The sequence below is a fragment of the Bombina bombina genome, chromosome 4 (genome assembly GCF_027579735.1).
Source record: "Bombina bombina isolate aBomBom1 chromosome 4, aBomBom1.pri, whole genome shotgun sequence".
Classification (NCBI taxonomy): Eukaryota; Metazoa; Chordata; class Amphibia; order Anura; family Bombinatoridae; genus Bombina; species Bombina bombina.
Window position 1 is genome coordinate 1,084,503,776 of NC_069502.1, and position 25,658 is coordinate 1,084,529,433.

The window sequence follows — 25,658 nt, forward strand, 5'->3', positions numbered from 1 at the left end:
TGCTCATTTGATATATATAATTTATCTTTTGTTCTACCACCTTGAAACTCGGAGGTTCTGTTTCCAATATTTTGCAATAGTGGACCTGGTTGCTGTGTATATCAATGTTATAAATTTAGGAAAACCTTGTAGTGGGAAATGTAACAGTGCATGTTCTGGTCTTATAATAACATCTCTCTGGAGTATTGTGCCAAGTAGTCTGGCTGTCTGTTGCCAAATAGTACTAATTTTACTGCAATACCACCAAGTATGCAAATAGGTTCCCTCATCGCCACAGTTCCTAAAACATAGACTGTTGGATGTGCCCCCAGTTTTGTGCGTACGAGTAGGATGTAAATACCATCTATATGCTGTTTTTAGGTAGTTTTCTTGAAGGCCAGCATTACAGATGACCTTGTTTTAAGGTCTTGTTCCAAGTGTTTAAAGGCCATTCTTGCCCTAATTCTGCTTCCCACTTTCTCATATCTATTTTTTTTAATCTAAATCAATGATATTGAAGGAGGAATATAATTTACCTATTGAGCCCTGAACTCTAGTTTTTGTAAGGCATATAGCTTTTAAAGGAGTTCTGATTGTCGTTGATATTAGTGAGGGACCTAATATTTCACTTACCCTAGATCTTAGCTGGAAATAGTGAAACCAGGTGTGTGTGTCCATAGGGTCTATTTCGCTATATTGCTGATTCGTCATTAATTTTCCATTAATGAGGGTGTCTGCAATTCTATAGAGGCCTTTGTTTGCCCATTTATCTTGTACCGTTTTTTCTATTGTGGAAGTGTAAGTTACTAGTGCAGTAAGTTTCGATGTGGAATTAGTAAGTGGAAATTTAGATATTGGCTTTTCCCATATGAACAGTGTATGTGCAATGGCCACGTAACTTTCCTATCAGAGCTCTATTTGATTTGGGTGTACAGAGGAGTTGGAAGATCTTATTTGTCTTTGTAATATCAGTTTCTAGCTGTACCCACTGAATGTCACTGGATATGTTTTACCATAAAGCTGACTATGCCATCCTGGCTGCATAATAATAAGAAACTAAATTTGGGAGGCCTAATCCTCCTCCTTGTATATGTCTCATTAGTATATGTTTATTGATTATTGCTTTTCTATTATTCCACACAAAGCGTAGAATGTCTCTTTGAAGCTTGTCTAGGTCTGTTATGAGCACCGATATTGGCAGTGATCTGAAAAAAAAATCTTGGGAAGGATCGTCATTTTAGTTATCACTAATCTGCCAAATAAAGTTATTTTAAGTCTATTCCATTTGGACAGTAATTGTCTGAGTTGCGCGAATAAGGGTTTATATTTGTGCTGGTAGAGGGTGTGGATATCGCTAGCTATGTTAATGCCTAAAACTTTAATAGTTTTCTTTGCCCATTTGAAAGTAAAGTTTAGTTCTATTAGTTTTTTGGTTAATGCAGGTATATTTAGGCTGATTGCTTTACATTTATCTTGTAACCGGAGAGGAGGCTAAAGTGATGGAGGGTTTAATATAAGGGTGGAAGTGACTTAAGGGGTTTGGTCAGTGTTAAAATGATGTCATCTGCAAATAAGGCCAATTTATACTGTTTGTCTGCTACCAAAAATTCAGAATATATCTGGGTTGTCTTTAATTTTGATTGCCAGGGGTTCTCTACAAAGGGCAAACAACAAAGGGGACAAAGGACATCCCTGTCTTGTTCCATTCCTGATTGTAATGCTTCTCGATCGGTACCCTGGTCATTTAACATGTGCAGATGGGTTTTGAATATAAAGAGTATATGGCTTTATGAAATGCTCCTGTAATCCCCACCTCGCTTAGTACTGCATGTAGGTATTCCCAATTAACCCTATCGAACGCCTTCTCTGCATCCAGCAATAGGAAGAGAGAAGGCACTCCATTTACTGAGGCATAATTTATGAGGTCTACTGTTTTGCAGACATTATCTGGGGCTTCACAGGTCTTAACAAATCCCACCTGGTCTGAGTGGATAAGATTTAGTAGGGGTAAATTGAGTCTATTGGCCAAAATCTTAGTAAACCATTTGATGTCCTGGTTTATGAGATAAATGGGCCGGTAGTTTTGGCATAATTGTTTATTTTTCCCTGGCTTCGAGATGACTGATATTCTTGGCAGCAACATTTCATGGGGAATGTCGCCCCCTTGCATAATAGTGTTAAAAATCAGCACAAGTTGTGGGGCCAAGGCCTCAGCAAACATTTTATAAAAGGAACCTGAATATCCATTGGGACCAGGCGCTTTATTGACTTTAATATCTTTTATGGCCAGTAGGACTTCTTGTATTGATATGGGTTCATTCAATTAATCTATTTCTGCTGTGGGCAGTCTGGGTAAGGAACTATCCGTCAAAAAATTCTGTAGCTCTATCGATTTACTTATCTCTAATCGGTAATTAGGTAGGTTGTATAGATTCTGGTAAAAGTTAGCAAAGATATTGGCTATTTCTAGAGGGTAATTTGTCGGTTTACCTGTGAGCTGTTGTAATTGGGGGACAGTTGATGCTCTGGTAATATCTTTTAGTTTGTTTGCTAACATCCTGTCTGGCTTATTAGTGTATATAAAGTAGTGTGTGTCAAGAAATTTAATAAATCTGGCAGCGTCCTCAGTCAAGAGTTTGTCTAATTCCTCGTTTTTCCCTTTAAGGTTTCTGGCTATTATACGGCTAGGATTAGTTATTAATTGTTGTTTTAGGTTCATTATTTCCCCTCTCAGAAACTCTACCCCTGTTTTTCTTATTTTATTCCTTTTGTTTGATTCAGTAATGAGGAGACCTCTAATGAAGGCTTTTAAAGCCCCCACGTGTGTAGAGGGTTGGATGTTGAACCCTCGTTAGTTTCAATAAATTAGTTGATTTAATTTGTTAATGTTTGTGAGAATATTGCATCTTTGAGTAATCTGGGATTCAGTACCCAGGATTGAGTTCTATTGGGGTTAAATATTTATTTGATAAAAACTACAACCAATGCATGATCAGACCAAGTAAAATTTTAAATCTGGGCCTTACATAGGAGAGGTACTATGACCTGGCTTAGTAGAACATAGTCAATTTGCGAGAATGACTTGTGCACTGAGAAGTAAAAGGTATAATCTCTCTCATTCTGATGTAGAGTTTTTCAACCATCTATTAGATTATGGTCGAGTAAGAAATCTTTAAGTATTTTTTTAGATATATGATGGTGCTGTCCTGTCAGCCCTGTCCATTTAGACCTATCAATGTTGTCATCTAGAGTCAAATTAAAGTCACCTCCTACTATCATACTGTATTTTTTTGACTGTGTCAGTTGTTGACTTAACCTAGATATAAAAGGGGATTGGTTCTCGTTTGGTGCATAGACATTTGCTATTATTACTGGGGTGTTATGCATAAGACCTCTGACTGTAATATATCTGCCCTCTTTATCCAAGAAAATTTCTTCTTTCCTAAAGTTTAGCGAGTTGTGTAACAGTATGGATACTCCGCAATTTTTTTTTTTGCTTGTAGCATGGAATTATTGTGGGAACACTCTGTCCCAATATCTGGGTGTGCAGGATTTAGTGAAATGAGTCTCCTGTAATAGTACGATGTGGGCATTATGAGAATTGTATTCTGTCAGTGTTTTTTTTTGCTTAATGTTGGAGTGCAACCCTCTTATGTTATGTGAAACTATATTAATAGTGGCCATGTTTTGTGGGAATCAATATCAAGTGTAATATAATACTTAAGCACAGGGGAGCCACTGATTTTATGGAAGGTATTGGTGAAATTATACGTGTCCATCTCATGGCTGAATTTAGGGACCTATAGGGGAAGCGTTTGATATTTGTACATATTTTCAAATTAGCTGTCATTATTCAATCACTTGTATTTCTAGTGTTAATATAAAGTAGGTGTGTGAGTAGCCATACTGTATAGATACATTGGTTATGAGTGAAACATGCAATAACATATAACAGTTTAAACAGAATAAACAATTCACTGAAACATGAGAACATAAGTTAAAGGGACAGTATACACTCATTTTCATATAACTGCATGTAATAGACACTACTATAAAGAATGATGCACTGATACTGATATAAAATCCAGTATAAAACTGTTTAAAAACGTACTTAGAAGCTGTCAGTTTGGCTCTGTTGAAAAGGTAGTTGGAAAGCCCACTGCAAGTGGCAAATAAGACCCCCCCCCTTCTTTTGCATATGAAAAGACCCTTTACACAAACAGGAGCAAGCTGGAGTAGGTAGCTGAGCGTATTCACATAAAACTTTGGGGCTTGGTTAGGAGTCTGAAAATCAGAGCAATGTTATTTAAAAATAAGCAAAACTATACATTAATTTAAAAAAAAAAAACTGTATGGGCTATATAAATAGATCATCTACAAAACATTTATGCAAAGAAAAAATGAGTGTATAATGTCCCTTTAAGTAACTGACTTGCAGCAATTGTGCTAAGACAATTAAAGGGACAGTCTAGTATAAATTAAACTTTCATTATTTAGATAGGACTTTTATTTTGAATCAACTTTCCAATTTACTTTTATCATCAAATTTGCTTTTTTCTCTTGATATTCTTAGTTTAAACTAAACATAGGTAGGCTCATATGCTAATTTCTAAGCCTTTGAAGGCTGCCTCTTATCACAGGCTTTTTAAATCTATTTTTAACATAAAGAGACAGAAAGTACACGTGGCCCATATAGATAACACTTTGTTCAGGCACAGGGGGTTATTTAAGATTTAGCACAAAACAATGCTAAATTTAAGACAATAGATAATAAACAGTCACAGTCATGTGATGAGGGGGCTGGAAGAAGGTTCCTAGATACAAGGTAATCACAGAGGTAAAAAGTATATTAATATAATTGTGTTGGTTATGCAAAACTGGGGAATGGGTAATAAAGGGATTATCTATCTTTTAAAACAATAACAATTCTATGGTAGACTGTCCCTTTAACTGTGAACCATGGTTAGGAATTGAGGGAGGGGGATTAGGGGTGGGGAAGGGGAAAGGACTGGGGATATAGAATCCTTGAAGACAATACAGTAACTATGTTGTGGGTTGAACCCATCTTCAACTTAAAGGGATACTAACCCCAAATGTTTTCTTTCATGATTCAGATAGAGCATGCAATTTTAAGCAATTTTCTAATTTACTCCTATTATCATTTTTTCTTTATTCTCATGTTATCTTGATTTGAAAAAGCAGTAATAAAAGGTTAGGAGCCGGCCCATTTTTAGTTCAGCACCTCGGTAGCGCTTGCTGATTGGTTTGCTACATTTAGCTACAAATCAGCAAGTGCTACCCAGGTGCTGAACAATAAATGGTCAGGCTCTAAAGCTTACAGTACCGCTTTTTCAAATCAAGATAACATGAGAGCAAAGAAAAAGTGATAATAGGAGTAAATTAGAAAAGTGCTTAAAATCTCATGCTCTATCTGAATCATGAAAAAAATGGGTTTAGTATCCCTTTAAGATTTTATAGTTGTCCCAAAAAGATTAAGTATATTAAACGTTAACTGAACTGTAGCAACCTGGAAAATAAGTTATTTAGCTAGTGCTTTAATCCAGCACTACTAACAAGTAGTACAATTATTAGAGATAATGAAGCTGATACTTATATTAAGTTATCCGGGTTCCATCTTCTAATGATTGGTCAGACCAGTTTCGACCTTTGGGTCCTTGATCTTCTTGTCTGGGCTTTTTGGATTTCCCCACTGATGTCCATTCCTTCTGAAACACTCTCCTCTGTGGTTTAGGTGCTGATGAGTAAGGATGTGCATCTTGTATGAGCTGTAGTCTTCTTAGCAAATCTTGACCTTCATCTAATGAGGAGCATGAGTAGGTGTTGTTCTGGTAGTTGAAGGAGAGCTTAAATGTAAAGTTCCATCTATATTTTATTTGAGCAGATGACAGTGTCATCTGGATGGGTTTCAGCTCTCTCCTCTTGCATAATGTGATGGGTGCTAGATCTGAGTAGATTTGGATCTGATGGTCGAATTGAAGCAGCTTTTTTCACTGCTTTTAGTAGTTATTTCTTTATATGGTAATAGTGGACTTTTACTATTATGTCGCTGTGTTGAGATGCTTGAGGAGGCCTTGTCAGCGCTCTATGGACTCTGTCCATTAGGAAAAGTGACTTGTCTGTATGTAGTAATAACTGTTGGAAGAGGTGGGTTACTGCATTTGGGAGGCTGGTGTAGGATTCTGGCAAATTGCGTATGTGGCGATTTGACCTCCTGGAGCAATTTTCGAGATCTTCTAGTTGGTATTCGAGTCTTTTAATTTGGCTTGCTTGTTCTTGGATGGCATTTTGGACATTTGGTAGCTCTTCCACTACTTCATCTAATCTTTCTTCGATTTCAGTTGTTCGGTCTCCAATTTCTAGAATGTCTTGTCGAATTTCTGTTAATGCGATTTTAAATTCTTCCTGGAAGAGAGATTTTATTTGCAGGAGAAGTTCCTGATTAGGTGGGGTTGTAGGCTGTGTGTCCACTGTGCTCTCTGAAGCTGCAGCAACACTAGCCCCTGGTGAAGATGGTGCTTCTTGCATTTTATTTTTTAATTGCGAGCAAGACAAGCAATCTTTTATAGTTTGCATTTGTTTTTCATTTCGTTTTCGGATTGTGATTCAATGAGAGGTATCTGCTTGTATGGAATCCTCCTACCTTGCTTTCAGTACTGTATTAATATTCAGGTCTTAGGAGTGATATGGGGAAGGGTTAGTTATCCATGGACCAGATCACTGTAGGCCTTTGCTGCAATCTCATTTTTAAACTAATAATGCGGTGACTTCTGTGGAAGCTTTTGGGCTGCTTCTGTTCTTTCCTCCTGAATCCCCAGTTGTCTTTTTATTAGCTCTGTTTGTGCAGTCAGGGGTTTGGCTGTTTTTTCAGTCTTTAATCTGTGGTATTGTGTTTGTTATATGAGTGTCTTGATGCGGTGTAAAAAAATAAGATTTACCGACCTTCTCTCTTATGTGGTAGCTCACTCTGGAATGAGAGTCCGATTGTATTTTGGTTAATTACATTGTGGTCCTGTACTTTTCTTATACTTTGGCGGTGCTTCTACCGCTATGCAGGCTTGCTGCATGCTTTATTTGTGCTAGGCCGCACAACCAGCAGACTGTATTTTATAATGCGGTTGATTCCGGGACTTATTTCTGTCCTACTTTCACCCGGGTGTTCCTCACGACTTGTGAGATAGTATTAGGGTCCAGTTCTTAGGCTATTTTTTGCCTATTAACCCCTCAATTTATTAGTTTTTCTACGGAGCTCCTTGAAAGTGTGTCTGCTCTGTACTGCGGCTAGCTCCCCCCCCCCCCGCAAAACATTTTTTTTATAGTAAATACATTTTTTTAAATAACATCGCACATTTATTTGCTTTGTGTTCACAGTATTTTAAAGAGGCAAAAAAAAAAAAAATCAAATGCAAATGATTCAGATAGAATGATTCAGAAGAGAATGAAGCAAATTTGATAATAGAAGTAAATGAGAAAATTGTTTAAAATGTCATCTTCTATCTAAATCATGGACATTTAATTTAAAGGGATGAGAACCCAAAAAAATTCTTTTGTGATTCAGATAGAGAGAAAAATAATAATTAAAAAAAAGATTCAAATTCACTTCTATTATCAAATTTGCTTCGCTACCATGGCATTTTTTTGTTGAAGAGATAATTAAATAGGTGTCAGGAGCACTATATGGCAGGAAATAGTTCTGCTTTCTAGTGCTCTTGCAAATGGATAACATTCTTGAAAAACTGCTGCCATATAGTGTTCCAGACACATGCACACTCCTATGCTTACATCTCTGCTTTTTAACAAAAAATACAAAGAGAACAAAGAAAATGTCATAATAGAAGTAAATTAGAAAGTTGTTTAAAATTAAATGATCTATCTGAATAATGAATGAAAAAAAATTGGGTTTTATGTCCCTTTAATTGCTTTGCATTTTTGTTTAAGCTTTTAAAATGAAAAGGTTATTCCAAACCAATAAAATCCCTTTAAAACCAATAATTGAATAGCTTTCCAACTGGTCTGTGCTACATCAATCGCACCAATACTGTTGCATTGAGAGAATTTAACAGCGATATTCTAATCTATTAGAAAACACTTCTGAGCTTTTCACGTGAATTTTAGTCTTTTCTATTTCAATAGCTTTGACCTCTATAAAAACTGTTTTTGGTGACATAGCTTTTTATATTAACAAGTTTGCACATGCTTAATTCCTATATTAATAAACATGATCATGTCCTAGTTTAAAAAAAAAGTTAAGAATATTGTTCAAATAATGCATTTAAACAATTAAACTTTCATAATCAGAATATTATCATCAGAGTGTCTATAGATAATTACAATAAGGTGTTTGGACATTTTAAAAATGTTAATTACAATGTTATGCTATAATAGAAAATGTAAATGTATTTATTGCCATTGGGAATTGATAGTATTAAATTAATTAACCCTTTCACTGCTAAGCCTTTTTTTTCCCCCCAGGCAGTGCTGAGCCAATTTTGAACTTTTTTTGCTACTTACATTTAAACCCTATAGTAGTCAAATTTCAGTGAGTGACCTACACAAATTATATATTGTTTTTTTTTTTTAGCAGACCCAACAGATTTACAATATGTCATTATTATATGTATAATTCATGGCATGTAAGATAGATGCAGCCAAAACAATATTAATAAATAATATTGAAAATTGCCCAGTGTCCCCTGCAGTTACTGTGATCACCTTATTAAATTGTCATCAAGAGTAGCCACATGTGAAATAGGTGCCCATACAGACTTTTGGGGTTATAATGTAGATTAGAGAGGCCCTAATGTGCAGTACAGAAATAAAAACACTTTTTTCTTGCACGGTGTTCACTGTTACCACAGTGCTCACCTGACTATACAAACAAAATTAACATATTTTTTTAAGAGAGGGACTTGTCTACTGGGAAATACATTTTATTAGGGGTCTCTAGAGATACAATTTTTTTCATTGTGCATATAATGTACTATTACAATCAAATCCCTGTGTGTTTCTTTTACTTTTTTTAAAAAGATCTAATTTGTAGTACTGCTCTAAACTTTTGAAAGAGCAGGCGATTCTCTTTCAAATGAGGGGTCTTAGAGCTTTGTAGCTACAATGGGAGCTGAGATCCAGGGGTTAGAAAAACCTCCCCCATCCAGCTCCCTTGCATCTACCGGTGAATCCTGATTCAGCCCCTTTGTACGCACGTGGTGATGTCTGCCAGCGCTCCCAGGCTTCATGGGCCAACAACAATTCTGGCCTATAGTGAGGGGGATCTCTGAAAACAGCATTTGATTGATGATCCCCCTGCAAAAGGAGAAAACGAAAAGGACTCCTCATGCACTTACAGGCTGTGATGCGCATGATGAACTACCGAGAGGTTTAAAGGGACATGAAAGCCAAACATTTTCTTTCATGATTCAGATAGATCATATAATTTTAAATAACTTTCCAGATGACTTCTATTATCAGATTTTCTTCATTCTGTTGGTATTCTTCCTTGAAAAGTGGGAATATAAGCTGAGGGGCGTGCACGTGTCTACACTACTATGAGGCAGTTTTGTAAGAATGTTATACATTTGCAAGAGCACTAGATGGGATGTATTGATCCAGACATGTGCACACTACCTATTTAGATATCTCTTCAACAAAGAATGCCGTGAGAAATTGACAACAAAAGTGCCATATGTGGAGAGCGCTGATTGGACAACAGTTCAAACTATTAGCTCAAAGAAAAATTTATATTGAAGTAGGTGGCGGAGCACAGGGTATTTAAATTTTATATCTTTATTAAAAAGTAAGTTATAGCTCCTCTTTATGACATCTGATTAATTAAAGGGACATTAAACCCAAATTTTTTCTTTCATGATTCAGATAGAGAATACCATTATAAACAACTTTCTAATTTTATTTCTATTATCTAAATTGCTTCATTCTCTTGATATTCTTTCCTGAAAGGCATATCTAGATAGGCTCAGTAGCTTCTGATTGGTGGCTGCACATAGATGCCTCATGTGATTGGCTCACCAATGTGCATTGCTATTTCTTTAACAAAGAATATCTAAAGATTGCACCAAATTAGATAATAGAAGTAAATTGGAATGTTGTTTAAAATTGTATTCTCTATCTGAATCGTGAAATACATTTTTTGGGTTTAATGGCCCTTTAAACTCCATCTAAAATAACACTAACATTCCGGATCTGTTTTTAAAAAGGGGAGAGTTCACCTTCACTTTAACTACATGGAATGCTAAAGAAATCTAACGGCTAGATTTAGAGTTTAGCGTTAGCCGTCAAAACCAGCGTTAGAGGCTCCTAACGCTGGTTTTGGGCTACCGCTGGTATTTAGAGTCAGTCAGGAAAGGGTCTAACGCTCACTTTCCAGCCGCGACTTTTCCATACTGCAGATCCCCCTACATCATTTGCGTATCCTATCTTTTCAATGGGATCTTTCTAACGCCGGTATTTAGAGTCGTGGCTGAAGTGAGCGTTAGAAATCTAACGACAAAACTCCAGCCGCAGAAAATAGCCAGGAGTTAATAGCTTTCTGGGCTAACGCCGGTTCATAAAGCTCTTAACTACTGTGCTCTAAAGTACACTAACACCCATAAACTACCTATGTACCCCTAAACCGAGGTCCCCCCACATCGCCGCCACTCTATTAAATTTTTTTAACCCCTAATCTGCCGACCGCACACCGCCGCCACCTACGTTATCCCTATGAACCCCTAATCTACTGCCCCTAACACCGCTGACCCCTATATTATATTTATTAACCCCTAATCTGCCGCCCCCAACGTCGCCGACACCTACCTACAATTATTAACCCCTAATCTGCCGACCGGACCTAACCCCTACTATAATAAATGTATTAACCCCTAATCCGCCTCACTCCCGCCTCAATAAGCCTATAATAAATAGTATTAACCCCTAATCTGCCCTCCCTAACATCCCCAACACCTAACATCGAGTATTAACCCCTAATCTGCCAACCCCTAAAGCTAAGTGTAACCTTAACCCTAACACCCCCCTAAGTTAAATATAATTTTTATCTAACAAAATAAATTAATTCTTATTAAATAAATTATTCCTATTTAAAGCTAAATACTTACCTGTAAAATAAATCCTAATATAGCTACAATATAAATTATAATTATATTGTAGCTATTTTAGGATTAATATTTATTTTACAGACAACTTTGTATTTATTTTAGCCAGGTACAATAGCTACCTAGTTAAAATAATTACAAAATTACCTGTAAAATAAATCCTAACCTAAGTTACAATTAAACCTAACATTACACTATCAATAAATAAATTAAATAAAATACCTACAATTATCTACAATTAAATCTAACACTACACTATCAATAAATTAATTAAATACAATGCCTACAAATAAATACAATTAAATAAACTAACTAAAGTACAAAAAATAAAAAAGAACTAAGTTACAAAAAATAAAAAAATATTTACAAACATTTGAAAAATATTACAACAATTTTAAACTAATTACACCTACTCTAAGCCCCCTAATAAAATAACAAAGCCCCCCAAAATAAAAAAATGCCCTACCCTATTCTAAAATTAAAATAGAAAAGCTCTTTTACCTTACCAGCCCTTAAAAGGGCCCTTTGCGGGGCATGCCCCAAAGAATTCAGCTCTTTTGCCTGTAAAAAAAACCCATACAATACCCCCCCCAACATTACAACCCACCACCCACATACCCCTAATCTAACCCAAACCCCCCTTAAATAAACCTAACACTAAGCCCCTGAAGATCTCCCTACCTTGTCTTCACCACACCGGGTTCACCGATTCGTCCTGGCTCCGACGTCTTCATCCAAGCCCAAGCAGGGGGCTGAAGAGGTCCATGATCCGGCTGAAGTCTTCATCCAAGCGGGAGCTGAAGAGGTCCATGATCCGGCTGAAGTCTTCATCCAAGCGGCATCTTCAATCTTCTTTCTTCCGGAGCAATCTTCTTCCAGCTGACGCAGATCCATCCTCTTCTACCGACGCCTACTCGCCGAATGACGGTTCCTTTAAATGACGTCATCCAAGATGGCGTCCCTCGAATTCCGATTGGCTGATAGGATTCTATCAGCCAATCGGAATTAAGGTAGGAAAATTCTGATTGGCTGGTGGAATCAGCCAATCAGATTCAAGTTCAATCTGATTGGCTGATCCAATCAGCCAATCAGATTGAGCTCGCATTCTATTGGCTGATCGGAACAGCCAATAGAATGCGAGCTCAATCTGATTGGCTGATTCCATCAGCCAATCAGAATTTTCCTACCTTAATTCCGATTGGCTGATAGAATCCTATCAGCCAATCGGAATTTGAGGGACGCCATCTTGGATGACATCATTTAAAGGAACCGTCATTCGGCGAGTAGGCGTCGGTAGAAGAGGATGGATCCGTGTCGGTTGGAAGAAGATTGCTCCGGAAGAAAGAAGATTGAAGATGCCGCTTGGATGAAGACTTGAGCCGGATCATGGACCTCTTCAGCTCCCGCTTGGATGAAGACTTGAGCCGGATCATGGACCTCTTCAGCTCCCGCTTGGATGAAGACTTGAGCTGGATCATGGACCTCTTCAGCTCCCGCTTGGATGAAGACTTCAGCCGGATCATGGACCTCTTCAGCCCCCTGCTTGGGCTAGGATGAAGACGTCGGAGCCAGGACGAATCGGTGAACCCGGTGTGGTGAAGACAAGGTAGGGAGATCTTCAGGGGCTTAGTGTTAGGTTTATTTAAGGGGGGTTTGGGTTAGATTAGGGGTATGTGGGTGGTGGGTTGTAATGTTGGGGGGGGTATTGTATGTTTTTATTTTACAGGCAAAAGAGCTGAATTCTTTGGGGCATGCCCCACAAAGGGCCCTTTTAAGGGCTGGTAAGGTAAAAGAGCTTTTCTATTTTGATTTTAGAATAGGGTAGGGCATTTTTTTATTTTGGGGGGCTTTGTTATTTTATTAGGGGGCTTAGAGTAGGTGTAATTAGATTAAAATTGTTGTAATATTTTTCAAATGTTTGTAAATATTTTTTTATTTTTTGTAACTTAGTTCTTTTTTATTTTTTGTACTTTAGTTAGTTTATTTAATTGTATTTATTTGTAGGTTTTGTATTTAATTAATTTATTGATAGTGTAGTGTTAGATTTAATTGTAGATAATTGTAGGTATTTTATTTAATTTATTTATTGTAATTATTTTAACTAGGTAACTATTAAATAGTTATTAACTATTTAATAGCTATTGTACCTGGCTAAAATTAAAAAAAAGTTACCTGTAAAATAAATATTAATCCTAAAATAGCTACAATATAATTATAATTTATATTGTAGCTATATTAGGGTTTATTTTACAGGTAAGTATTTAGCTTTAAATAGGATTCATTTATTTAATAAGAGTTAATTTATTTCGTTATATAAAAATTATATTTAATTTAGGGGGGTGTTAGTGTTAAGGTTAGACTTAGCTTTAGGGGTTAATACATTTATTATAGTAGCGGTGAGGTCCGGTCGGCAGATTAGGGGTTAATTATTGTAGGTAGCTGGCAGCGACATTGTGGGGGGCAGATTAGGGGTTAATAAATATAATATAGGGGTCGGCGGTGTTAGGGGCAGCAGATTAGGGGTACATAGGGATAATGTAGGTTGCGGCGGTGTACGGAGCCGCAGATTAGGAATTAATAATAATATGCAGGGGTCAGCGATAGCGGGGGCGGCAGATTAGGGGTTAATAAGTGTAAGGTTAGGGGTGTTTAGACTCAGGGTACATGTTAGGGTTTTAGGTGCAGACGTAGGAAGTGTTTCCGCATAGGAAACAATGGGGCTGCGTTAGGAGCTGAACGCTGCTTTTTTGCAGGTGTTAGCTTTTTTTTCAGCTCAAACAGCCCCATTGTTTCCTATGGGGGAATCGTGCACAAGCACGTTTTTGAAGCTGGCCGTGTCCGTAAGCACCGCTGGTATTTAGAGTTGCAGTGGCGGTAAATATGCTCTACGCTCCCTTTTTGGGCCTGACACAGCCCTTCTGTGAACTCTAAATACCAGCGGTATTTAAAAGGTGCGGGCGAAAAAAAGCCAGTGTTAGATACGCAGGTCGTTACCGACAAAACTCTAAATCTAGCCGTAAGTTATTACCTACCCGAATAGATTAGGATGTTTTTACATGGCAAACTCTATTTTTTTTATTTATTTAATAGGAGCATACTATGGTCTCTAGAGATCCATTTTTATTTTACATTAACAGTGTTCATGTTCACTTACATTTGCAAGTGAAAGCTAAACACATTCAGCTCTCTATAACTGTTTGAAAATTCTCTCATATTTCCTTTCAGAATAAATTGTAAACCAGCAAAACAGTTATTCACAATTCTCAGGAGTAAAAATCAGCTTTCCATATATCAAGAGAATTTATCACTTAAAACAAAACCTTTCTGTTTTGTGCATTTTGAAAAGCAGATGAAATATCTTAATTCACAGCACACAACTTTTAAGCCAAGTAAAAATGACTATCCTTATCTGAAAATCTCAGGAGACGTAACTTTAGATTTTTTTTCTGTTAAATAAGTTGCACGTGTACCGTATGCCAAAAGCACAAATGGCACAAATAAACCAACTTTATGAACACTGTTTGCTTAGGATTTATGAAGAGTGATTTCTATGATAATTTGTTTAAATGTCACAATGAAAATGCTTTCAATTTTTATTTCATTTGATATTTCTGTTTTACACAGTGCTGAAGAAATATTTACTTGCTTGGAATCTTGGCAGAATCTAAATAAGGCAAATTCAAAGCTTTAAATGCCAGCTGCATGTTTATTGAATGTCTGCAACTTCAAAGACTAATTTTTTCTGTACCCCTAGATTGTTTGCTGTCTCTGTATCAGGTCTTAAACTTCTATTGTTTCAGTGGGAGTAAAAATATGTATTGTCATATGTCTCTTATACTCAGTATATCTTCATATTAAAGTCAATGTTTCCTTTTTGAAATAATGTTACCTTAAAAGAACAGTTAGAAGAGTTTAAGGGACACTCAAGTCAAAATAAACTTTTATGATTCAGATAGAGCAGCAGGTTTAAGACACTTTCTAATTTACTTCCATTATCAAATTTTGCACAGTCTTTTTATATGCACACTTTCTGGAGAACAAGATCCTACTGAGCATGTGCACAAGATCACAGGGTATACATATACTAGTCTGTAATTGGCTAATGTCTGCCACATGATACAGGGGGCTGGGAAATGGGAAAAAATAGATTTGCTAGAAAAAATCTACTGTTTATTTGAAATTCAAAGTGCTATTGCATTGTCTTTTTATTATGCACTTGTTAATTATTTAATTCTACTGCATTGAGTGGTCCTTTAAGTATATAAGCCAAATGTAAAACTTTCTGAATATATTAACAACCTATTAGCTACAGTTGTTTTTTAATGGCCAAACGCCACCAGCTTGGAAAATATAAACTGGACTATCAACAAGACTATCAACTATCCATTTTCTTAGCAAAACTTGCATTGTATACAATATCTCATCTTAGCACTTCTGCTAAGTCCAAATTTGTACTGAAATGTAGCAGAATTAGACTTGTAAAGTTTGCTTTGTACACTTTCAGTTTTCAGAATTGGAAAACCCAGAATTTTAAGAATTACATAACAGGAAAAGGGACACAATAAACAAGGAAAGTATAGTGCACTTTATTTTGCTACCCATAATTAAACACTTAGGACCAGATTACAAGTGGAGCGGTATTTAACGCTCCCACTCGAGCGTTAACTGCTTTAGAAGTAAGCTTTTTGCAGGCGTCAGGTCGCTTTATTCATAAATACATATTTATATATATATGATTTTTAAAAATCTAAAATACATATTTATACATATATATATATATATATATATATATATATATATATATATATATATATATATATATATGCTTATATTTAGGTATACGTATATACAGATATATATATATATATATATATATATATATACATACACATACATCTTTAGAGATGTATATGTATGAATTTCAATGTTAAAGCCCTTTGTCTGCTTTTTGTTTTTCTAACACCTGAGACCTCATATCTTTGAGCACTTATAACTTTTTGTGCAATATTTTTTTTATATTTTTTTTTAGTTGGTGTTATTTTGAGTGTAAGTGTACTTTGTAATGTAGTTGTGATGTGTTTTGTGTGTACATATGTATTTATATGTGTATATTTTTATTTATAGACATACATACACACACATATAAGCACATGTACTGTATTCAAGTGTTCCACACAGTGGTAGAGGAGGAATTAACTCAACTGTATGAAAATAAAGTAAAAGGGGAAAGAAACAAGAAAAAAATTGCATAATTTATCAGTAGATGAGAGAGTAGCGTTAAATGAAATAAAGGACAATAAAGCCTGGTAATATCTAAATCTGATAAAGGGGGCACTATTGTAGTTCAAGATAGGATAGATTATGTGACCAAAGCTGTTAAACAACTGTCAGATAGAGATACAAACCGAAGATTAACTTTTAACCCTACAGAAAAGTATAAAAGTGCTACTTGATGAAGGCGTTTATTATGGTTTTCTCACACAGACCCAAGCTTAATGTTTGATTAATGAGAGTCCATCAATATCCGTGTTTAAACATCTACCGAAAATACATAAATGTGCACGTAAACCACCGGGGAGACCCATTATATCCACTATAGGTACAATAGGAGAAAATTTGGGTAGATGTGTGGATAATTTTCTACAGCCAATAGTGAGGAACATGCCTGGGTATCTTAGAGATACGAAACCTCTATTGAGAAAACTGGAAGGATGTATGTGGGATAAAGAATACAGCTTCTTGACAGTAGATGTAGTATCCTTATACTCCTGTATACCTCACGAGGAAGGCCTTATTGCTCTAAGAGAAATGCTTCATATTTTTACTAATTTTGAGTCAACCTTTATTGATTATTTAGTGGAGATCGTTAAACATCTTCTGACCCGGGGGGCGGAGCTAACCGCTGAAGTAGAAGGTCGCATCTACTTAGAGCTCCTAGCTCCAGGCATACACAATGGTACTTATTTAACTGTTTTTCAGCGTAAAACTGGATCTAAGACCATTCCAACTACACAAGACAATCTAAAATGGACTTTAGGAGGCTACAATAACCCTGCTGTACCAGTTCTGACAAATTGTCAGCCCATGTCCTGAGCCGGTATATCGAGGCCTCTCTGTGTAACGCCCGACATCTTGTTTTTCTTTCCGGAGCGTCAAGCATAATTACTAGCTACCTACTGTATGTGACAGGCTTGTAATCGAGATGGAGGGGCCACACAGGTCATTGGGGGATATGTTGCAGATCTTTGACCGCCAACTAGATAGCTGCTTCCTAGACTTACATAACACTTTAGTAACGGCAACTCGAGGAGTGGCAGAAACCACGCATCATGACGCCGAGAAACAACATAAGGCAACGGAGCAACCCCCAGAGCATCGACCTGAACCATCGGTGAGAGGTCTCGCATACAATCGCTTTGATCTAGATCACACGATAATATGGCTACAACCGGCTACCAAGTTCTCGTCGGACTCTCCCGCAGGAGTACCTATACAGGCGGCAGCTAACAGGAGCAGTGTGGTCCGACCGGAGACAGCGCAGAGGGAGATATTACAGAGGCAGCTGACGGAAACAAGTCATAAAATCACCCGAAATCCTGTAACCCACACGCTCCCTAACGATTTGGAGATTGATCTTGCTGCGATTCACATGCTCCCTAACGATTTGGAGCTTGATCTAATTGGAAACCCCCTAACATGCCTGGAGGCTGGGTCGAGTAAGTTACTAAAGGCCGAGACCGGGCTAAAGTTACCTCCAAGGCAGCACCCTTTACCTATATCTCCCAAAAGCCATGTGCACTTCATCAAGGGGGGTCACACAGTTTCGGATGAGAGGCGGCTTAGTTTCAAAATGGAGGCGTTAGCAAGACAGCTAATATGGATCCGAAATGCCAAATTACATACCGGGATATGCACGCCATGCTTATCCACACCACAGCCAGATGCTGATCTATCCTTCAGTCATTTCATAAAGGCAGGAGTGGGGTGAGTTTAGAAGCTGCGCAGCTGAGGCCTTATTCTTCAGATCCGACATCAGGCTTCTCTTTACCGGTGACTCTTGGATGCCTATGTGAGCCCAATGCTGTAGCTATTCACATAGCCTTAACTGTTTCATAGTTTTTTTGGCATTTTGAAATACCCTTGAACATTCTCCCGTTGTGGTGAACTTTGAACTGCCTTGGATGATTAGTCCCATATATATGCCTCTTGGGGTACTTGATTAATATTTTGTATGAAACCCTTATCTGAAAGGGAGAACTCTGATACCCACAATAGTTTGTAATAAGTTTGTGCTCAGTTTGCTACGTATAGATTAATCCAACATATTATATTATCTCCTACTTGTCAATATATACTATTGCGGTAGAGGTTTTAGTGGTATATACAGTCAACCTATCAACAAAAGTTAGATTTATTAGATGGTTTGTTGTTTTACATTTAGCTATGCAAGTCTCTTAGCTGGTATGGTTTTCCTTTTATTTATAAAGAATATTAAATCTACATTATTCGACAAACTATTCTGGTAAAACAGTGGACCACTCAGAATATCTCCTATTAGATAACAACAGGCCATTATTATTGCATAGTTTAATATTACTTATACCTCTCCTATATATATTAGTGGTTAATGCTGCTTTTCTCACTATAGGCAACATTATATGTTGTAGTGGGGTCCAATGAGATTTTACTAAGACCCTTCTTACTTACCTAACTATGCGCTTTTATCTGTTTGTTTTTATGTGAAAATTGCTATATCTGGTTATTGCCAAACTGAGCTAGCTAGCATTGCAGAATTTACTGTTGATATTACATATGTTATGGTGATGTTTTATTCAAAGATCTACCTTATCTGCCTCTTCTTTGTGGGAGAGGAAACATGTACACTTTATTTACAAAAAATATCCTACGCACTATGCTTGCTTAGAGTGAATGGTATTTGCTAAATGCATATCTGTATATGTTCATATTAGTGTAGTAATGTTGCAATTTGTACAGCTGAAGGCCTATTTCTACCTAGCATAATGTATTCCCCAAGTGTTTGATTCCTATATCTGTCCTAGATTACCCCCCCCAATATTACAGTTTACAAAGGTCTCTTTATTCCCATATTTTGGGAGATATAACAGCCAGATTAATAATCTTGTCACAGTTCATAGTTGAGCTTTCCTAGATTCTAGTGTAATCTCTCCCATTCAAGGTCTCATCACAAATGCTGATATCTGAGACAATAAATTTAGCTCCCATATACTCTCCCTGGCCTGTGTTGTATAAGGTGTCTATAGTTTAGCAGAGTTAGGTAATTAAACACTGGTTTGTAGGCAGGATTGCGTCTCTCAATAATAATATGTTTCTAACTGCTTAAACTGGGCTAATTTTATGATTACTGTAGTATAGTGCCTATAAAGAACCCTATCTCACACCCAGGTATTTCTTAACAAAACATGTATATTGATACTGGACTCACAGATGTATGTATATATGTGTTCTCAAGCTAGCTTCTTGAATATGTCTGTGACAGATTTAGATATTTACCTCTTTATGTACTGGATCAAGCAGCCTAAAAGTTTGCGGTCACCTTTAATGTGGGCATTTATATGTATGTGCACTATACTGTGCGTTTTGAGACTTATAATGCATTAGGCTATCTTTTATTTAACACTAGTCTACATTATAATAGCTAAGTTTTCCTAATATACCTAATGCTGTTAGACTTTATATGTTCATTCTCGAGTTAAATGCTTATCTGCAATTGCACCAATGATGTTTATCTCTTAACTTGCTTATGTTTAGAGGCCCATGTATATTCAGGATTAGGCCTTAGACCCAGATCCCAGCTGGCTCCCACAGAGTAGCAGAGTCGTACTATTTATTATGTACAGCATATTTAGGTAAGCTACCTACAGAAATTAGTTTAGGTAGCAAACATCTGGTTTTGCATTTTTATAATTCCAGAATTAGATATTTCACTAGTTTCATTAAAGATGAGTGTATTCCCAATCAAGCCCCTGGGCTACATAACATAACCTAACTATATTTATAAAGCAAAGCCCTTAGTAGCATTGATGAAAAGTCACTCAATTTGCATACCCTTTGAGAACACCCATATCATCAGATGATATGTAGCTCACATTTACCCTATGCTACTTGCACTTAAATATAGCTCTGCCCCCCCCCCCCCTTTTTCCATATACATATAGCGGTGCTTACCCGCTGAATATCCTCCCCCCCCCCCCCTTATATCTAGGCCCAAGAGTGGCTGATACTTATGTTACACCTCCACAGGCTGATATTTTGGTCTTAGGTAATATTTTGCTAGAATGTGGAGTTCATACGCTGATAATATAAAAGAAGTTCTATTTTATCTCGCCAAAGATATTGTCTGTCCTCATAACCAGAACTGAAATGTATTTTTTTTTTTTTCTTGCTGTATGTGCATATTGCTCTCTCAATAATGTTCTTGAATAGACAATGTATTATTCTCTCTGTTGTAACTTTTGCCTTAGGGCGAGTCTCTGTTTAGACGATATATGCTTTAACTTCAATAAAAAAATTATTTTAAAAAAAAAAACATCTTCTGACCCACAACTATTTTATATTTGAAGGGATTTACTATGTTCAGAACCAAGATACAGCAATGGGGGCGGAATTCACACCCTCATATGCTAATCTGTACCTTGGTTATTTTGAAATAAATAAAATATTCACAAAAAATAATCCATTTGAAAAAAACATACTGTTTTATACAAGATTTATAGATGATCTTTTAATTATTTGGAAAAATTACGCCTCTAGTATAGACCAATTCATAGGATATCTTAATGATAATGATAAAAACTTGAAATTTACATACCATAGTTCTCAGATTAAGATTGATTATTTGGATTTGACTATAAAAGGGGACAGTGAGAAAGGGCTAATAAATACAGAGATATATAGGAAAGACGTATAAGAAAATACTATACTAAGGGCTGACTCTGGTCATCTAAAGTGTGTAAAGAAAGGGATCCCTAAAGGCCAGTTTATGTGCCTGAGGAGAAATTGTAATATGGATGAAAATCAGGCTCAGGCAAATAACCTAAAAGAGAGATTGATGGCTAGGGGTTATAAAGAGAAATATTTATTAAGAACTAAGGCCGACGTCCAATCTATGGACAGAATGACACTTTTAAGAGATAAGAAAAAGGAGGAAAGATTAAAAGAGCTCGATACTCTTACATTTTCGACCAAATATAGTAGACAATATTCAGAGATATGTAATATTATCCAGAAATTTAGTCCACTATTGAAGAATGATCCCAAACTAAAGGATGTTATAGAGAGATGTATTAGATGTGTCTCTAGAAAGTCAGACTATAGAAAACAATTTGAAAAGGGATTTCTCTGTAAAACCAGTGTATAATGAAAATATGTGGTTAAAAAAGAAAAATGGTAATTACAGGTGTGGAGGCACACCATGTAAATCATGTGGCTATATAAAAAGGAGTGCTACATTTATTTCTACTGTCACCCAAAAAGAATTTGCAGTTAACTACCACATAAACTGTAATTCAAGATTTGTAATATATCTTATTACCTGTAAGCTATGTTTCAGTCAGTATACAGGCAGAACTACACGTATGTTAAAAGATAGAATAAGAGAGCATCTCTTATCTCTTGAAAGTGATATACCAAGAACACCAGTGTCTAAACATTTTGCGACACATAGAAGGAGTGGGACTTATGATAAGAAAGAACTAGATTATATTAACACACTATTTTCTTTCCAAGGCATAGACCATATACCTAAACTTAATATAGGTGGTAACAGAGAATGAGCATTGAATAAAAGTGAAGTTTATTGGATATATACTTTAAAGACAGGTAGTCCTTAAGGCATAAATGAAATGTCGGATGTGAAGTTATATATAGGTAACTGATTTAAACTTGGGACCTAGTTCTAAATATAATGTATGTGGAGATGATAAATAAATAGATTAGAACCGTATATACAATACAATAAGGAGCTATACTAAATACACTACATGAATTATATAGTAAAAAATGTTTTAGGAATAGGTGGTCTAAATATTAACTATTAATTAAGAATATGAGCCATTATTAGAAATGTATCATTGGAATCTTTGGTTGATATGTATTGGCTACAGTGCTAAATGGGAATCAGATATCATAAGTCTTGCTGTAGTATTTTGTAACATAGTAACATAGTAGATAAGGTTGAAAAAAGACTGAAGTCCATCGAGTTCAACCTATACAAATCTAAAATACTTACAAAAAGCGCCAGTTAAGCTTAAATAACCCCATTAAAATGTGACCCATTTAATACTAGCAATCATATCCATGAATTTTGTTTATATACAGAAATTTATCCAGACTATTTTTAAATGTATCTATGGTATTGGCATTCACTACCTCCTTTGGTAATGAGTTCCACAATTTTATTGCTCTTACAGTGTCTTGAGATAATCTTTGTTTTACCCATTTCCATTTTGGTTGGATTACCTGCAGTCCCGCTATACTAAACAAAAATCACTGATACTAAGCAGAGTATGTTTAAAGGTTTAAAAGTTTAATTAATAATAGCGGTGTATGGTCTTACTCATCGTATATATATTCTTATTTGTCTCCCTTAAAAAAACATAAAAAAACATTGTTCTATGTAATATTATCTCTATACAATGTAATATCATAACTGAGGGAATCTTTAGTTTGGATAGAGCATAGATTTAATATGGATATGTAACCTAATGTTGTCTTCAACACTGAGTATTTTGTTGTATAATAACATCATACGGTATGATCATGTATGATTATAACACTCAATCTGTTAGTATTCAAATGTATATTGTTTAAGTATTCCTTTAAGTATATTTTTTTAATTATTGTATATTGAACTGTTTCTTTAAGCAGTGTGAAAGCGGTGAGCTTATTAAAGGAAGGTGTGTAACAGCTGGGATTATCCCTGACGAAGGGCCGTTTAGCAGCAGAAAACGCGTTGGATTTCAGCTATAGTGTGTGGAGTGGTGTGTACCTGTGGTTTTTATATCAATACATTTTTGGAACGAATTACCACGCTTGTCTATGGACTGTTTGTAATCCTCATTCTTTTGGTGATATAAGCACATGTATACATATATAGACATATATAGAAGTGCATTGGATTACTTGGCAGTTAAGTAGATGAAAACATGTGAAAGCATATTTATGCAATATTCATATTTAATAAAGTGTTATACTGTGCATTTACTGTAAATTTTTCACATTCCAATGTTTTGCAAATAGGAGAATATGTTCTTTGTATTTATAAATAGATAGTTCTATATATATATCTATTCCCCCATAGAAGTCGATGGAGCAAAAAACGTGGAAAAAAACACCCTACTCGCGTGCAAACCCGAATGCATATTCTCAAGTGTGCTAACCCAATATAAAAATATTAATGTTTCACATTCCAATGTTCTTCACATAGAAGAATATGTTCTATTTATTCATAAATACATATTTCTACATATATCTGATGGTATTTAGTTACAATATTTATCTATGCTATGTGCAGAACATTGGAATGTAAAATATTTACAGTTAATACACAGTATAACACTTTATTAAATATGAATATTGCATAAATATGCTTTTATATGTTTTCCTCTACTTGACAGAAAAAGGGCTCAAATGCACACACACACACACACATATATATATATATATATATATATATATATTTGTGTGTGTCTATATGTGTTTACATATGTATTTATGTGTTTATATATGTATATATTTCTGTAAATACATATATACACATGTAAATTAAAAAATACATATGTACACACACACACACACACACACACATATATATATATATATATATATATATATATATGAAATATATATATGAAAAATATATATTTTTCACCAGCTCAATACTCCACATAATATAATAAGAGAACTCTAGGTAAACAAACATAAATTATATCTAGAGGTGCATGGGGTACTGAATATTTAATGTGAAAGACAAAAAAAAGAGAGGAGAACACTTTAGAGTACCCTTGCCAGCATCATCTCATGGTAAAATGATAAAAGTGACCAACACAGTAATAGGATTCAGGGAAGAGGCTTCCACAGGACCCACACAAAACCTAATCAGATGTATAGGAAGTAATTAATTTATTGCATAATTTGCAAGTCATATGAAAAACACATCATACAACCTTATCATGAAAAAAGAAAGAATACAAAATGCTAGTGGAAATGGAAATAGCATAACCAAAGTGTACAGTTCCAAGTTCATGCATGGCACAATCCAAAATGGGGTATTGAATTTGCTATAAGCTGGCTATGAAAATCTGTTGTTAGCCAACATATCCTAGGTGTGCAAATCCCAATGGATCAGGTCATACCAATGTAGTGCAATCTTTATAAATGATCTTAATAATCCACATAAACCAAATGCATTACTGGCAGCTGATATAACACAGAAAACAGTGTGACAAGCAAGGACAATCTTGAAGCGGTAAGGGGGGACAAACGCGGTTGCTCAAACATCCATCTTCACATGTCATGCCCACAAAGGGGTCAATTTATCAAGCTCCGTATGGAGCTTGATGCCCCTTGTTTAGGCTCGCCAGAAACAGAAGGTATGAAGCAGCGGTCTAAAGACCGCTGCTCCATAATTTGTCCGCCTGCTCTGAGGCCGCGGACAGAAATCAACTCGATCGAATACCCCTCCTGCTAGCGGAACCTTTGTTGCAAATCTACACTGTATAAAAAGAACTGTGGTCTTTCAGTTCACCTGTGGTTGCAACTGTGAAAGCAAATAATGAACATGCCCAACCGTTGGAAGCAACATCTTTAGCCCCTGTGAGTGTCAAATCTTATAAGTGGAACTTTGGGAGGTGGTGGCAGAAATAAGCTTTCTTGGTATGTCCATATTTTTTATATTTAATCTATTTTAATACTGTACGGTCAGTCTGCCAATACTGCAACTAACATGGTTCCTCTGATCTGAAGAATATGTTGAAGTCTATAAACATCCAAACTGCCATAAGACCTTCTCAGCACACAGGTCTTTTGAAGACCCAAGAGGTGGAGCATCTGCAGGAAGCCAATCAGCTTCCTGCCTCAGTGTGTTCAGCCCATGCAGTCCTGTAAACCAGTGTTTCTGAACCGCGGCCCTCAAGTACCCCCAACAGGCCAGGTTTTCATTATAGCTGAACCAGTGCACAGGTGAAGTAATCAGCTGATCAGTAACACCATGGTTACTAACCTGCTCTCACCCATCAGCTGATAATGTCATCTGTGCACTGGTTCAGCTATAATGAAAACATGGTCTGTTGGGGACCGCAGTTAAGAAACAATGCTGTAAACCAACTGGGGAAGCTGTAACAAATATAGCCTGTCCATGAAACAAACTAAAATGTTGGTCTTTGATATACAACCACAGATAATGTTACCTGCCAACTGAAACATGTTTATTTTTTATTTTCTTATATATTTATTTAAAAAAAAAAATCTTTTAAAGTTTATATTCACTCACAGTATATGAAATATATTCTAGACTTA